This window comes from Vulpes lagopus, chromosome 16 (assembly GCF_018345385.1).
Source record: "Vulpes lagopus strain Blue_001 chromosome 16, ASM1834538v1, whole genome shotgun sequence".
Lineage (NCBI taxonomy): Eukaryota > Metazoa > Chordata > Mammalia > Carnivora > Canidae > Vulpes > Vulpes lagopus.
Window position 1 is genome coordinate 49,672,408 of NC_054839.1, and position 15,395 is coordinate 49,687,802.

A 15,395-nucleotide genomic window follows, 5' to 3' on the forward strand; every position below is an offset into this window, starting at 1 on the left:
ATCACTTTCAGATCTCAGGCTTGTGCTATCCAATCCTAGAAATATAAAAATGAGTAAAAAACTTGGGCAATTCAGAATTCAGAGTGAAGTAGGGGGCAAGGGACAGGTGGCTCAACAACTATCTAAATTCTTACCATTAATTTCCAATAGAATGCCATTATTCTATTTGGTGGGTTTCCTGAAGCTCTAACATGGAAATACTTTGAGAAAAACAACTCAAGTGCTTGCTTTGGCAGCACATTTACAAAAATTGGAACAATAGAGAGAAGCTTAGCATGGCCCCTGTGCAAGAATAACATATGAATTTATGAAGTATTTCATATCATTTATTTTTTATTAAGTTGAGCTTTCTTATGGTAATAAACAATTTTTGGAAATAGTGGTGATAGTTGCACAACACTGTGAATATAATTAACGGTATGGAATTTGCACTTAAAATTGTTAAAATAGCAAATATACATACATGCAAATAAGCTTACTAGAGCAAAATATAGTGTATTTGTAGAGATTCAATTGTATTAAGTGACTGTTCCCCACTGTCCTTACTCTTATAAAAGAAAATTGAAAACTAATTAGGACAAAAGTGTAACATTGTAATCACTCTTTCCCATTTTAAAGCTGAACAACAAATATAGCAATGATTTACATATGGATACTCTGAAAAGTAAATGATTGAACTGTAATGAAAGCCATGGTACCGAGGGACGCACGGGTGGCTCAGCGGTTAAGCGTCCACCTTTGGCTCAGGGCGTGATACCAGAGTACTGGGATCGAGTCCTACATTGGGCTCCCCGCAGGGGCGGTGGTGGTGGGGCCTGCTTCTTCCTCTGCCTGTGTCTCTGCCTCTCTCTCTCTCTGTCTCTCATGAATAAATAAATAAAATCTTTAAAAGTTAAAAAAAAAAAAAAAGGAAAGCCATGATAGGACATGGGGAGTGGTGATTTAATCAAAAAAGGAACATCATAGTCTAGATTTTAGGGTACAGTCATGGAGGAAAGATAAGAGGGAGAAAAAGGTTTTGGTGGATTTGATCCTAGCCATAATGAGATACTGAACTTCGACAGTTTGCCATGCATGCTCACTGGACGATCCAACAAGGGTCCTTTACTTTCCTTGCAGTTTTTTATGTAGCATCTTTTTCTTCCTTGTATTGGTTTCCCTCTTCTAGCACTTAGCGTTTCTTTTTTTTTTTTTTTTTTGCTTATGGTGTTTCCCGCCCCCCTCACTTTTTTTTTTTCAAATCTCACAGGCTTATTCCTCAAAATATATTTCTTGTTTATATTCAAACTGTTTTGCAATTTAATCTGCTGGTACATTTGAAATTTATTTCCGAATCTCTGGCCATTTTGCTGCAACTGCCTCTGCCCACTGCCCCCCACCCCCCAACTTCAGTTCTCTTACTTATTTGGCTCAAGACCCAAAATATTTTTTTTACTACTGTATCTATAAAAATGAAGTTTGGAATGTTAACATCTTTTAATTTTTGTCTCACAAATAATAAGATGATTGTAGAACTGTCCTAAAGCCAAAAGTATGTTTATTAAACACACAGGATTGTCTTCTGAACTGCTTCACAGAACATCATCAGCATGACGGGCAGAAGATGCCAGATATAGGGTGATAATCACTTACTGTTCTCTTACCTAAAAATGCAAACCTAAGTAAGGTTCATTTTGCATCTGCTGAATTACCTAAAACTATTACAATTATATAAAATAATAGCAGAATGTAGTCATGACAGCAATACAGAGTTTGGAGTAAGAAAATAGGTTAGAGCTCACACTTTTCTGTTCTTTGGAAGATCTCTCTAACTTGACTTTTTAAAATATAGTGTAGGTTTGCTGATAATAACTTGTGCCTGACCTAACTACTTTGGTTACCTTATGAAATAACTGAGACAGTATCATTGAAATCATTCTGTAGAGTAGGGGAAATAATTATTTTAAATATAATTTTGTGGGTTTGGTAGTTACAACAAATGGAATTTAGGGAGATTAAATACTTCACTGAACACACAAAAAAACTTCACTGAAATAGAATGCAATTCATAAGAAACTGTCTTCAGGGTAGTACTTTTTCCCTAAACTACCCAACTTTCACTTGTCTTTTGTCATTTTCATTTTCTACTCTTATCCCTGAAAGAAAAACAGAAATTTCCACTCATCTACTGATAACAGGGGCTGGTTGTGTCTAGTGAAATTCATTACTGCTTTGATTTTTACAAGATCCTTTAAACTCTATTTGAGTTGTCGTCCTCTTGCCATGTCCATTTTTGTCTGTCGTCTAGATCACTCTGATGTGTACTTTGATTCCATATTCATTTCTTTGCTGCCTCTTGAACACTGCATAATGACACAAATGTCCATCATGGGGAAGAAAGAAATTTTTTTGGTACCTTAAATAAATTTAGAGTTTTAATGCTGCATACACAGAAAAATGTCCTATAGAGTTTAAAATTAGTTTTGATTAGACAAAATCTGAATGATCTTTAAATGTGTAAAGACCATAAATAATTATCAAAGGGAAAAATCAGAGAAAAGAAAAGAAAAAAAAATACCATAGTCAAGAGACTAAATCTATATTTTTCTTGGTGTTGTTTCCCTTAATAGTTATAGAAAATATTACAAAGGATCTCACTGTTACTACTTATGCATTGTGAAATTGCCACAAATTATTTATGTCTATAAAAAATTAATGTATATGACCTTTTATCTGTATGATATATGCATCAGCAACTCATCCTAATATAAGCTTCAGGAAATCCAAGATATTTGTATGTTTTATTACCCTTATTGAGCAAGGCAAGAGTATGGTTGTGTTATTGTTCAAGCTGACATATTCTTGATGATGGAATTTTTCTTGAGTGTGATTGTCTAAGACAGTAAACACAATATACTGAGCACTTACTTTGGGCTGAGCATAGAACATTGCATTTGGATTTCTGGGAGAGTTCCAAAGATATTTCTATGACCAGGGGACTTTATAGTTTCACACAACATACCCAGCAACAGTTGGGATTATATTCTTATGTGGAAGTAACTGAGGCTTAAAATGATATCCCAGTGTATTTAACCAATGTTGTTTAATGTCAGTGATTTTAAGCACAGCACATGTCTTCATATGCTTATTGACTCTTTTGGTTTCCTATTCTGTGAACTGCCTAAATATATATTCTTCATTTATTTCCTATTACAGTTTTGGTATCTTTATTGTTAATTTGATGAAGTTATTTATATGTTCTAGATAATAACCTATTTCTTCTGTTAGACATCTTCTGTCCTCTACTTTTAAATTCATGCAAATTCTATACATTCTCACTTCTAGGATTTTTCTTCTTTTTCAGAAACCTCAAAATGTTCTAAATTGTGTAAAGAAATATAAGAATGCACAAAGAGCCCAAGCAATTTTTTTAAAGGAAGATAAAAGACATACTATAGTATGCTATAGTATTAGTTAGATGTTTTACATTTTGGCATTTATAAGAACCCACAGAAAAGCCAATTGAAAGAACAGAGAGCTAGAAACTAGACCATTTGTATTTGGCCATTTAAAATACAATAAAGCATTATCATAAATCACTGGGGAAAGATGAAGAGGTCAAGTGGATTGCAACAGAAGCCTAGTTCTTCTTATAGAGAACAAGAAACTTAATCAAACACGACATTCAAGGATGGAAACTAGATGGATTAAACATTTAATTTTGAAGGTTAAATTGTAAAGTTAATAGAGGAAAATTAAGGAAAGCTTCTTTGTATCCTAGAGGCAGAAAAGAGACTTCTTGTATAAAACTTTTACAGAACAAATGACAAGGCAAAACTTGATATGTTTAGTTACATCAAAATCAAAGATTTCTTTTCATAAAGGACTTTATCATTTACAACTTTATTCACTCACTACCAATACAGAATGCAAAACATATTTTTTAAAAGTGGTACCAGCAGAGTATCAAATGTATACAGGGTCTAGAAATAAAGATGTGCAAGAAGTTTATTTAAGGGTAAATTCAATATTTTAAGGATTTTTTTCTTTCCAATTTGACTTATAGATTCATCTCAATGAAACTCACAGTTTTGTGAAGTGGAGTTAATAAGCCCTTTCCAACATACTTACACCCAAGAATATATAAATCCTATCTTCAAAAAAGTAAAGGATGAGACTTGTGTCCTGTTATTAAGATTTTTAATAAAACTAAAGTTTTTAAAAGAACATATATTGGGACAGGGATAGTACAATGGACTAATTCAATAGACTGATGGTCCCAGAAACTACCCCCACAAATACAGAAACATGATAAATGAGAGAAGTGGAGTGATCAGAACCGGAATGGGGAAAATTATAGTTTTTAAAATATATGCTACTTTTTATAGTACACATCAACTTACAAAACCGATTTGCTTGGTAATTAGTAGATAACAGCTAAGCAAGAATTCAGTATGATTAGAAGCTGTCTGTGGTTCATCAGGAATATAATTATTAAATTGCTATATTTATCGACAAATTGATACTACAAAAATCTGTTTTAAATCTTATTTCTTTAAATAATCTCCAAAAATGAATATATTGATGTACAGTTGATGAACTCTTGTGCTGTTTATTTCTTCATTTGTAGTAAAAGGCAACACATTATCGTCATATGTAATGTGGGTCATATGTGTCAAAAGGACTTGCTAATTCCAGGCTGCTCTTTTCTCTGTGCATTTTGTTAAATGGATTTCCTCTGGATAAAAACCCTTATGTGATCTGACAAGTAACCCTTACATTACGTGAAAAGTTAGATATATTAAGACTGCATATTATACTTCCTTATCAAGGTGCCAAGTTCTGGATGCCTTATGATTACATGTTAATATGCAATTATAATGCTATTCCCAGTTCTAAGCAGTAAGGAAAAACAGTGGAAACAGAACAAGACAAAGCCCAAATCACTGCCTATGTTGGTTAACATTCTAGTTGGTAAAATGGTAATCAAGCTAAATAAAAGTAACAGTTATCTAGTACTACTACTACATAATTCATTATGCCAAAAAGTGAGTTATTTAAAACATACATTATCTCAGAGTTTCTGGGGATCACAAATCCAGGTGCAACTATTCAGGCTGCTTCTGGCTCAGTGTCATAAGACTGCTATCAACATCTCATTCATAGCTGTGATGAGAAGCTCCAATAACGAGCTCCCTCATGTGTCTATTGGCTGTTCTTTGGGGACATCATTCTTTAATGATCTTGACCATATGATCTTGACCATATGATCTTGACCATAAAGTTACTCATAAAGTATCAGCTTATTTTCCCCAAAGAGAGAGATGGAAGCCACCATTCTTTGGAAACCTCATCTCAGAAGTGGCATCCCCCCATTAGGTCACACTGTCCTTGTTAGAAGTGTGTCAATGAGTCCTGCCCACGTTTAAAGGAGAGGAAGTTACACAGGCATGAACACCAGAAGGTGGGGAGCATGGGGGACCATTTTAGAGGCTGCTTCCTACAGTAAGTAAATATAGTGATAAGGGCTAAGAAGAAAATAATACAGGGAAGGAGATAATATGTTTTAGGAGAAAAAAGCTGAAATTTTAGATAGGATGAGAAAACTGCACTTACAATGGCATTTGGAAAAAAAAAAAAAAAAGGATGAGTGGCACATGTGGATATGTGAGGCAAGACCATTTCCAATTAAGAAAATGGCAAAGAGATCCTGATAAGTAGCAAATCTGTAATGAGAAAATAAAAAATTAGCACATGCTAAGAAAGTAAAAATTCACTGCCTAATTCATTAGACTGGAGTAACAGACAAGGCCAGCTCAAAGTTAACATGAAACAATATATCTCTAAGGATTTGCTGCAGCTGTAACGTGTCATAACAACCACCTTCTTTAGTGACTACTGATTTCTTAATCACTGAGAAACTCTGTCCTCTGAAAATCAGACCAGCAGAAATGTGGTTTGAAAACATATCACTGAGAATAAATCATGCCACTCTTGCATAGTCATCTTGATACAGAGCAGCAGCCTCAATTTTTAATACAGGGGCAAAGATGCAGATAATGGGTTTCTGGACACAACATTCCACATTTAAACGGACTTTGTAGTTTCCACAGGAACAGACTCCTTGATCCACTTTCCAATCCAAATGACATTGACCCCTTCACAAGGCCCAGCTTTGTTATTGGTCTATCAAAACCCTACTTCATTTAGATTTGGCCTAAATGCCACTTTCCCAAATCTTAAAGTAACTTTCTCCTTTTTTTGTGGCAAAGTCTCACAGTTGCATCAGTTTACAGTCCATCTCACTGAGATAGGTCCACAAACCTGACTTTGTGAGACAACAGATTTATCCCTATTGTCTTAGATTGATTGGGTTGGCAAAGTAAGGAGTGTTAAGAGAATGAGGGGAGACAGTAGCAGAGGAGAACAAAGAACTAGAGTTTCCTTCCCTCAAGGTAATAATAGGTCCATTCAAATGCAAGATACTAGTATATTGGTGGCATTTCATAGATAATATCACTTATTTTCATTGAGGACAATTAGACTAACTGGAAGAGCATGGTTGGAGATATTTTCAATGGATGGATAATAAAACATGAAGTCAATTTTAAGCCTTGGACACATAGCGGAATTAGAACTAATTTAATATATTATTTGTTTTCTGGGAGAAGATTCTACATTGTCCCTTTTGGGAACTAGGATAATGAACTAAGGAGCAGTAACTTGTGCCTTGAAAGCAGCTGATAGAGCTAAGAGTGGGGTAACCAGGAGAGACTTCTGTTCTTTTCTTCCAAAGGGGATAACTAAGCCCTGGATGACCAAAATTTGTAATAGCAGGCAAAAATATTCAGTGCTGAGTATGGGTGGTGGCGTATTAGGATCTGAGTAATTTTTCTAGTAGCTTGTCTCTGCTCTGGTTTCCTGATTGGATGAAACCAATCTACGACTGGTTGTGAGCACATGGTCTGTCCTGTCCACCCCTACAGAGACCAAGCAACAGTTTGGGGTAAGGGTGTCTATAGAGATAATTAAAGCTTTTCCTCAGGAGCTTTGTTTTGAAGTTCAACCTTTGGTGGATTGAGGTGAGGCAGAGTATATTAGGAAGTTCATCTGGAAGCATACTTTAGCCATATATTCCAATTTAAAATTTACCAATAAAAAATGTTCCATAATAATCATTATTCTAGGGCAGCCCAGGTGGCTCAGCGGTTTAGCGCTGCCTTCAGCCCAGGGCCTAAGCCTGGAGTCCCAGGATCGAGTCCCACATCGGGCTCCCTGCATGGAGCCTGCTTCTCCCTCTGCCTGTGTCTCTGCCTCCCTCCCTCTCTCTCTCTCTCTCTCATGAATAAATGAATAATAAAAATCTTTAAAAAATAAATAATTATTATTCTATTTATTTCATTACTGTGTCTACCTCTAAATTAACTTTTAATTTGTGTGAGAAGCACATATGGATTGACATTACAGAGCCCCAAAAATCTGCTCTAGCTAACATACTAGTATCCTATTCCTCATCTTATCCAAATATCTGGAAAATGTTATCTACGTTTGCTATTTCCACTTTCTTATTTTCCTAGCAACATATCCCAATTTGCTTTCATTACCAAAAGTATACTGAGCCCTTTTTAAACTTTATCATCACCTTCATGTTGCTAAAATTTGTTACCCAAACTCTTAACATTTGAAAAGTTTGATCATTCTCTCTTTCACGGTATTTCTTTTCTTAGCCTCTATACACCTCATCAACATATTTCAGTTTCTTTTTAATGTTATCCTTTACTCAACCTCCAAAATCGAAAATTTGGTCCTCAGGTTTGCCTCTCTGTTCTTGTTTTCTACTGTACTCCCTAGGTGACCTCATCTCTGCTAACAATCTTTATCTTAAATGCAGTTTACACACACACACACACACACACACACACACACACACACACACACACAGTTGCTAAGATATTGTATCCACACATGATATTTTTCATTAGCTCCTTCAGACCCAAAATCAAATAAGCCTATACTTTCCATCTTTATCTAGATAACTAACAAGTACCTCAGATTTGTGATTTTGAAACTTGACTGTCTTCATATTCTCCAAAGACGTTCATGATTTCATATTAAACTGTATCCCAGTCCATTCAGATCTTCCAATATAAACCTAAAAGTCATTCTTTTTTGTGGTTACCTGTCCCACCTGATATACACTGAAATCTATGTAGAGAGATTCTATAAATTCACTTCAAAGTGCCATCTTCTCTGTCTTGAAGAAATGCAATAAACATCTACCAGATCTCTCTTCAATGATTCTTATTTCCCTCCAAACAATTTTATTCACTGGACTCAAAGTTTTCTAATCTAGTATGATCACATTTCTATCACTATGGTCAATCATTAAAGCTTCTCCTTTTTACCTCGTAATCCATTTTTTTCATAAATAAAAGCAATTTTTTCCTAAAAGGGGAACTAGGTCAAGCTATTCCTTCCTTAAAATAATCCCATAACTTTTTCATTATGAATGGACACTTTGTGGTAATTTTAGCATTGATCCTCAAGTTCTCCATAGGATGATCCAATTTACTGTTCCATCCTCAATCTTAACCACTACTTAATCTCTCCCCTATCTCCAGCAACTGGACTACTACCATTGCCACAAATGAGTTGGGTATTTTCTAATACTGTTTCTTGAAATGTCTGTGTTCCTATCTCAATGAGAAAATATCTAAACCAAGTACTTCAAGGTCTAATTCAAATTGTAACTCTCTAAAAACCCTCCTTCCTCTTCAATGATTTCTTTTGTGGATATCTTTCATATCACATACATTTTGTAAGCTGATGAGTATATATCTACTTTTTCTCTTTATTTTGGACCCCTGCAGTTCTAAGACTTATTAACCTACATATCCCCAGATCTTAGCAGAGTGCCTGGTCCAATGTGAATATTTTGGAACTAGTGATTGGATCACATTGAGAAAATCCTGATTATCAATAATAAGTGGTTCATAAAGGTGGGCAATTTAGCCTGAGATTTTATACATGTTAAATGCCATCATGAACTCCTTTTTCTCTTTTACTTTTGAGGCTTCATACTCTAAAATGCTACTATTATAAATAAGTAACAAGAATATATTTTGTCCTATAGGTTAAACAACTATGAAATCATTTTCACATAAACTTTGAATGTGTTCAATAGTGTAGCTACCTTGCTATCATTAGTATAGAGGACATTCGAAGTAGTACTATATATTTCCTTTATAAGTAAAACATACTGGTATTTGGGAATTAGTCCCTGCTACTTAGTACCATGATAAAAATCACCGGTAAATTAAACATATATAAATAAGGCATAGATTTCTTAGAATTCATGAAGTAAGCATATGCTATTGCTAATATTAATATCATTATTGTTAGTCTCAATATAATTTCCAACCACATCACTTGGCCTACAACATATAGTTGAATAAACAGGCCTAACACACTTTCTTTCCACTAACCTCGAATTTCCTTACCCTAGCTCTGTAGAGAACATACAGAAATAGCACATCTCTAACTCATTGCCTAAATAAACTGGCTTTATTTAAGAAACTAGTAGGAATATCTCTATAACACATAAGCTGGTTAGCATTTGTGGGTTGCACAACATGACTTTAATAATGAAATGAATTAAAATTAGAAAAACAAGTTAATATGTATTTATACCTTTAAAATTTTCATAATAAAAATGTGATGCTCTAGAATGAGCCAAAAGAAGAGTTAGAAAGGCTAGATTTCCTCATGCATTAAATGGCCTGAGGGCTATATTTACGATATGTCACTTAACCAGTTATCCCTGAAGTACTATTACAGCTTAATCGTGTGATGGTCTCAATCTATGTGGCAGACAGCCTGTTGACAAACAAACTCACACTCTTTGATTTTACTTTTTCCCCCTCTCATCTTCATTTTATATTTTGTAATCTCCCTTATCCCCAATATGTGTGACTTAACACACCATCTACATACACGATTCCTCTAAAGTGATTTTCCATAAAGCTTGGTCAAAATATGACTTATAAAGGAGATTTTCAATATATATTTTATAACACAGAACTGAATCTTGAGGAAAAAAAAAAAAAGTAAGAAAACTCTCCTCCACAAGGATTTCATTCAGCCCACTTTTAAACTTGATCCATAATTTGATCGAATGCTCTTGGGCACTATTAAATAGTAATAATGAACTTCACCTAAAGCCCTTAGTAATTTTGTTCCACATTTCCTTCTCTAATTATCCACTATTCCCTATTTATTATTACTTCATTCTCTGCCTTGAGGCTGTCTAAAAATACTAAGAATGATAAATTAAACAATACATTTGGCACCAAGTTAACCTGTGGGGAGGGTTATAATTTAATGGGTTGTCTTCTGAATTAATTATTTCTGAATTATTTAATTGCAGTTTCTAAACAAATTTCTTAGAATATGTGACATTAGAAATTTCAATACACTCCTAATAAAATTATTATGACAAAATCACAGATATACCATAATTATCTATTAGGCTAAATTTTACAGAACTCGACTATACATCCATAGGGAGTTACCGATTATATTTTTACTAGCAAACATTGTCTCCTATAGAAGTTTAACATTATTTCGTTAGTATCTCACAAGTGCAGACATTAAATTATTGGAATTTTGAAGCCAATGCCTTTTCCCCCCTAAGTAACAATTATTGACTTCTATATTAAAGTTTCACGAGTCTCTTAGATTAAGTACTACTTTAAAGAACTTGATGGTACATTGTACACTGTTTACTTACCCCTATCATTCTCATTAAAGCTCTGTGATAATCAGTTTCTTATTCTCTGAGCTAAAACCTCCATGATTTATGTGGAAAAGTTGTCATTTAGAAGAATCCACATTGCAAAATGGCAACCTTCTATTTGTGTTGTGAAATTTTACCCATGTTTCATAGTGATTTTTAGTTTTCCTCTTGGAGAAGCAGAACTCTTATGGAAGTTTTCTTCCATAAACAAAAACTTCTCAACCATTTATCAGCAGCACCAGGTCCAGAAGAAGTGAAACAGCTCATCTGGTCTTAACCTCTGGAATTTTCCCAAATTAATTACCTACTACATCCAGCCCACAAAAGCCTTCTCAAATTTCATGTATGAACGGCTGCAGTGGCGATCCAAAGCTCTTTATAACCTTCTTTAATACTTTGAAATGCTGGACAGCTGCTTTTTAATGCTCTAAAAAGCTCAGTGGTAGAAAGAAAGTTTTCACTGAGTGTTAAGATATTATTCAACTGTAAAGTCTTAAATTTCAAGTATATTGAGTTTTTTAATATATAATGTTCTTTTACATACTGTTTAATCTTCACTATAAGAAATAGACTAAAGTTCATTATGTGTCGGTAATCGTGGACTAACTTTATTCTTATACCTTGAATAATATGGCTTCTGCAGGTCTCAAAACTAGTGATAATTTAACTGTATCAGAAAAAAATGTTTAGGAAGGCAAATGCCTTTCAAAAGGAAAGTGATATTTTCATATAGTACAAATAAGGAATACAATTGCTATAAGGACTTTGGATACTATATGTCTGTAGTGCTTCAATTAAAATGGTAAAAACAATTTTGGGTTGCCTGGGTGGCTCAGTTGGTTAAGTGTCTGACTTGATTTTGGCATGATCTTAGGGTCCTGAGATCGAGCTCTGCACTGGGTACCATCCTCAGTGAGGAGTCTTCTTGTCACTCTCCCTCTTCTCCTCCCCCTACTAGTGCTCTAGTGCTCTCTCCCTCTCTCTAACAAATAAAATCTTCTTTAAAAATGGTAAAAAAAAATTTTAACTTGACATATTAAAACATATGTTTTAAACATTAACATCTATCTTTCTTGACTATTATTGCCATCATTCCCTCAGTTCTCTACCTTATAGACTGTAATTTGAGTCATCTCTTTCTCTCACTTCCAAATACAAACTGTCATGGATTATTTAATTTTTGTTCTTGAAATATGTTTTACAATTGTCCTTAAAATGATTCAATTTGATCTTCATGCCCATTGTTATTCTCCTAGTGGAGATTCACACACATTCAAGCTTAAACAATTGAACTCCTTCAGGTTAATCTTACTGATTTGCATTTCTTTTATCTGTCATAGATTATTTTCCTAAACCACTACTTTTAGAATTTGACACTTACGATCAAATAGTTTCTTTAGTCACTTTGATCATCTACCAGAACTTCATTAAACTATTTTGCTTTCCTTTGAAGACCCTTCATTTTCTGACCCTCACAATTTCATTATTTACCTAAGGTTTCAGTACAAAGTGCCTTCTTCGGAAAAACTTCAATTTTCATCAATCATTCAATCATCTTACAGAAAATATATTCCTACAGTAGTTCTTTTTTTTATTATTATACTTGCTTATTTATTTCAGAGAAAGATAGAGAGAGAGGGCACAAGCAGGGGGGAGAGGCAGAGGGAGAAGCAGAACCAGGCTTCCCGCTAAGCAGGGAGCGCGACGTGGAGCTCACTCAACCCGAGGACTCCGGGGTCATGACCTGAGCTGAAGGCAGATGCTTAACCGACTGAGCCACCCAGGAACCCCTCTTATGGCAGTTCTTCCTTAGTCTAGATGTTCTTTCATTTCTTTCTATATTTATCCACACTTTATTCTTCAAAGGTATCTTTGTTTCAGTTTCTTATGGCTTTATTTGATTACACTAAATTGATCTCCCTCCCTTTGTAACATTTCTACCATTCCAACAAAATGCACAGTATAATGAATGATTAATTACTTTCCCAATTATTTAGAAAGATACTATTAATATTATGGCTAAGAATCTGCACATAATAATACACATATGTAGATGTATAGAAAAGCTTAATCCCCTCTTCTCCAGAATCTCATAATCATGTAGGAATAAAGGTAAGGAAACACATAATGAGAAAATAAGTGTTAAACCTTGTAATATTTTTGTTTTTTGTTTTTTTTTTTTTATTTTTTTTTATTATTTATGATAGTCACACAGAGAGAGAGAGAGGGGCAGAGACACAGGCAGAGGGAGAAGCAGGCTCCATACACCGGGAGCCTAACGTGGGATTCGATCCCGGGTCTCCAGGATCGCGCCCTGGGCCAAAGGCAGGCGCCAAACCGCTGCGCCACCCAGGGATCCCTTAAACCTTGTAATATTTTTGAGTGTTAAGGAAACATAGGCAGAAAGCAATAAGACACTTATAGGAAAAAGCACTGTGGGTTTCACAGAGGGGCTATCAATTGGTTTTGGTAGACGAGGGTAAGAAGTTTTCCTTTTGTTTGGGTGAGGGACAGACATTGAAGTCACTCAAGTTAGTATGTAGTGATTTAATTTTCACAAAGTTTTGGCAAGATTTTGATGACCACATCTTTATACCATCACTTTTGTGTATTTCCCACAATGCTTTGGGACATTTTCAAGTATAGTAGGTACTCAATATTTTTTCGGGGAGGGGGGTGTTTATATATATTGTAGTGGTATATATGCAATGCAAACTTAAGTCAGGCATACTCTATTTCTGGTTCTCTAGCTGCATGCCTTTAAATTCCCTTAAATAGGGGATCCCTGGGTGACTCAGCAGTTTAGTGCCTGGCCTTTGGCCCAGGGTGTGATCCTGGGGACCCAGGATTGAGTCCTGCACCAGGCTCCCTGCATGGAGCCTGCTTCTCCCTCTGCTTGTGTCTCTGCCTCTCTCTCTCTGTTTCTCATGAATAAATAAATAAAATCTTTAAAAAAAAATTCCCTTAGAGATAATAATACTTTATGTCTATGATATATATAACTGCTATATGTATATATAGTATTACATACATAAACTATTAGATATTTATCATTATATATATAAACTATTATATATTATTGTATTCATAAGCTATATCAATGCAGGTTTTTAGTAGTTTTGATATATTATTTTGCATTTTATATCTAAATATAAATAAATATATGACATTGTAAAGATATAATCACCCTTAAATTGATCCAATTAAAGGAGAAACTGATTATCAAAGAATTAACACTGTACCTAACAAAGAGCAAGTTTACCAAAGATTATCGTTAATGTTTTTTTCTTAAGATTTATTTATTTGAGAGAGAGAGAGAAAGCTCATGAGTGATGGGAGGGTCAGAAGGAGAGACTCTCAAGCAGACTCCTCATTGAGCCTAGAGCCCAATGTGGGACTCCATCTTACTATCCATGAGATCATGACCTGAGATGAAATCACCAGACAAATGCTTAACCAACTGAACCACCCACATGTCCCAATTGTTGTCAATATTTTTAAGGTCAATATAATTATTTTATTTTCTACTCAGTCATAAAATCTAAATCTGAATTCAGTACAAATACAGAGAGCAAGAGTAGAGGTTCAAAGCTTTTAGTCAATTCTTTTCTATTTCGATTTGGCCTTTTTTTTTTTTTTTTTTTTTTTTTTAAACAAAGCAAGAGTTTACCAACTCTTAAGCCTTAGCACAATCAGTAGGGTTAAAATGACAATGAGTCCTTGATACCAGCAGGATAAGCGGCACAGACTTGTAAATTATGTGTGTAAAACAAGTGTTACAATTCCACAAAATACATGGATTTTTTTTTTTTTTTAAAGAATTTTTGAAAGAGGGACACCTGGGTGGCTCAGGGGTTGGGCACTTCGGTTCAATCCTGATCCCAGGGTCCAGGATCGAGCTCCACATTGGGCTCCCTGTGGGGAGCCTGCGTCTCCAGCCAGTGTCTCTGCCTCTCTCACTGTGTGTCTCATGAATAAATAAATAAATCTTAAAAAAAAAAAAAAGAATTTTTGGAGGAAAGGTGTTTAAACCACCCTTAAAAGGTAGGAAGAAATCTAATATTAGAAGAAACTGAAGAGACAGATATTCTATTTTTATCTAAAAGATTTATGCTTATATTCCCCTGGGAGAAAAAGATAAATTATTCATAAATAAGTTGTTTTATATTTCTTTTATGTTTCTATTAAAAACATATATTTTTATATATGGAAATAGTAATGTCCTATATTTTAAACATGAAAAATCTTATTGTGCTTATTTAATTTACCACTGTACTGAGCATATTTTAAATACCCATAAAATATTTTATAAGACACATACATCACAAGAACATGTTGTACTATTTTAAAAAATTGAAAAATTCACTTGTAACAGATCTTAACTAAGGGGTTTATATACCTGTATGTGTTTCAATTTCTTTAAATAACTATTGAATTTGGCATCCCTAAGATAAATTTGTGAGGGAAAGTATAAAAAGTTAACATAAAAAATTTGTTTAAAAATCTATCTATTTTTCAAATGTAATAAATTGATGACCTTTCTACGCAAAAAAAGACTTTCAAATTAAGTAAATGTATATAAACCCTCTTCAGGTGATAGAAATTTCCAAATGTACATGCA

General features: G+C 34.3%; 1 non-coding gene across 1 annotated transcript; it reads left to right on the forward strand.

Moving 5' to 3' along the window:
• The first annotated feature begins 220 nt into the window (after positions 1–220).
• On the forward strand, positions 221–327 carry LOC121477206. The gene has a single exon (XR_005984136.1). It is a non-coding gene; the product is annotated as a U6 spliceosomal RNA (small nuclear RNA).
• The last annotated feature ends 15,068 nt before the right edge of the window (positions 328–15,395 follow it).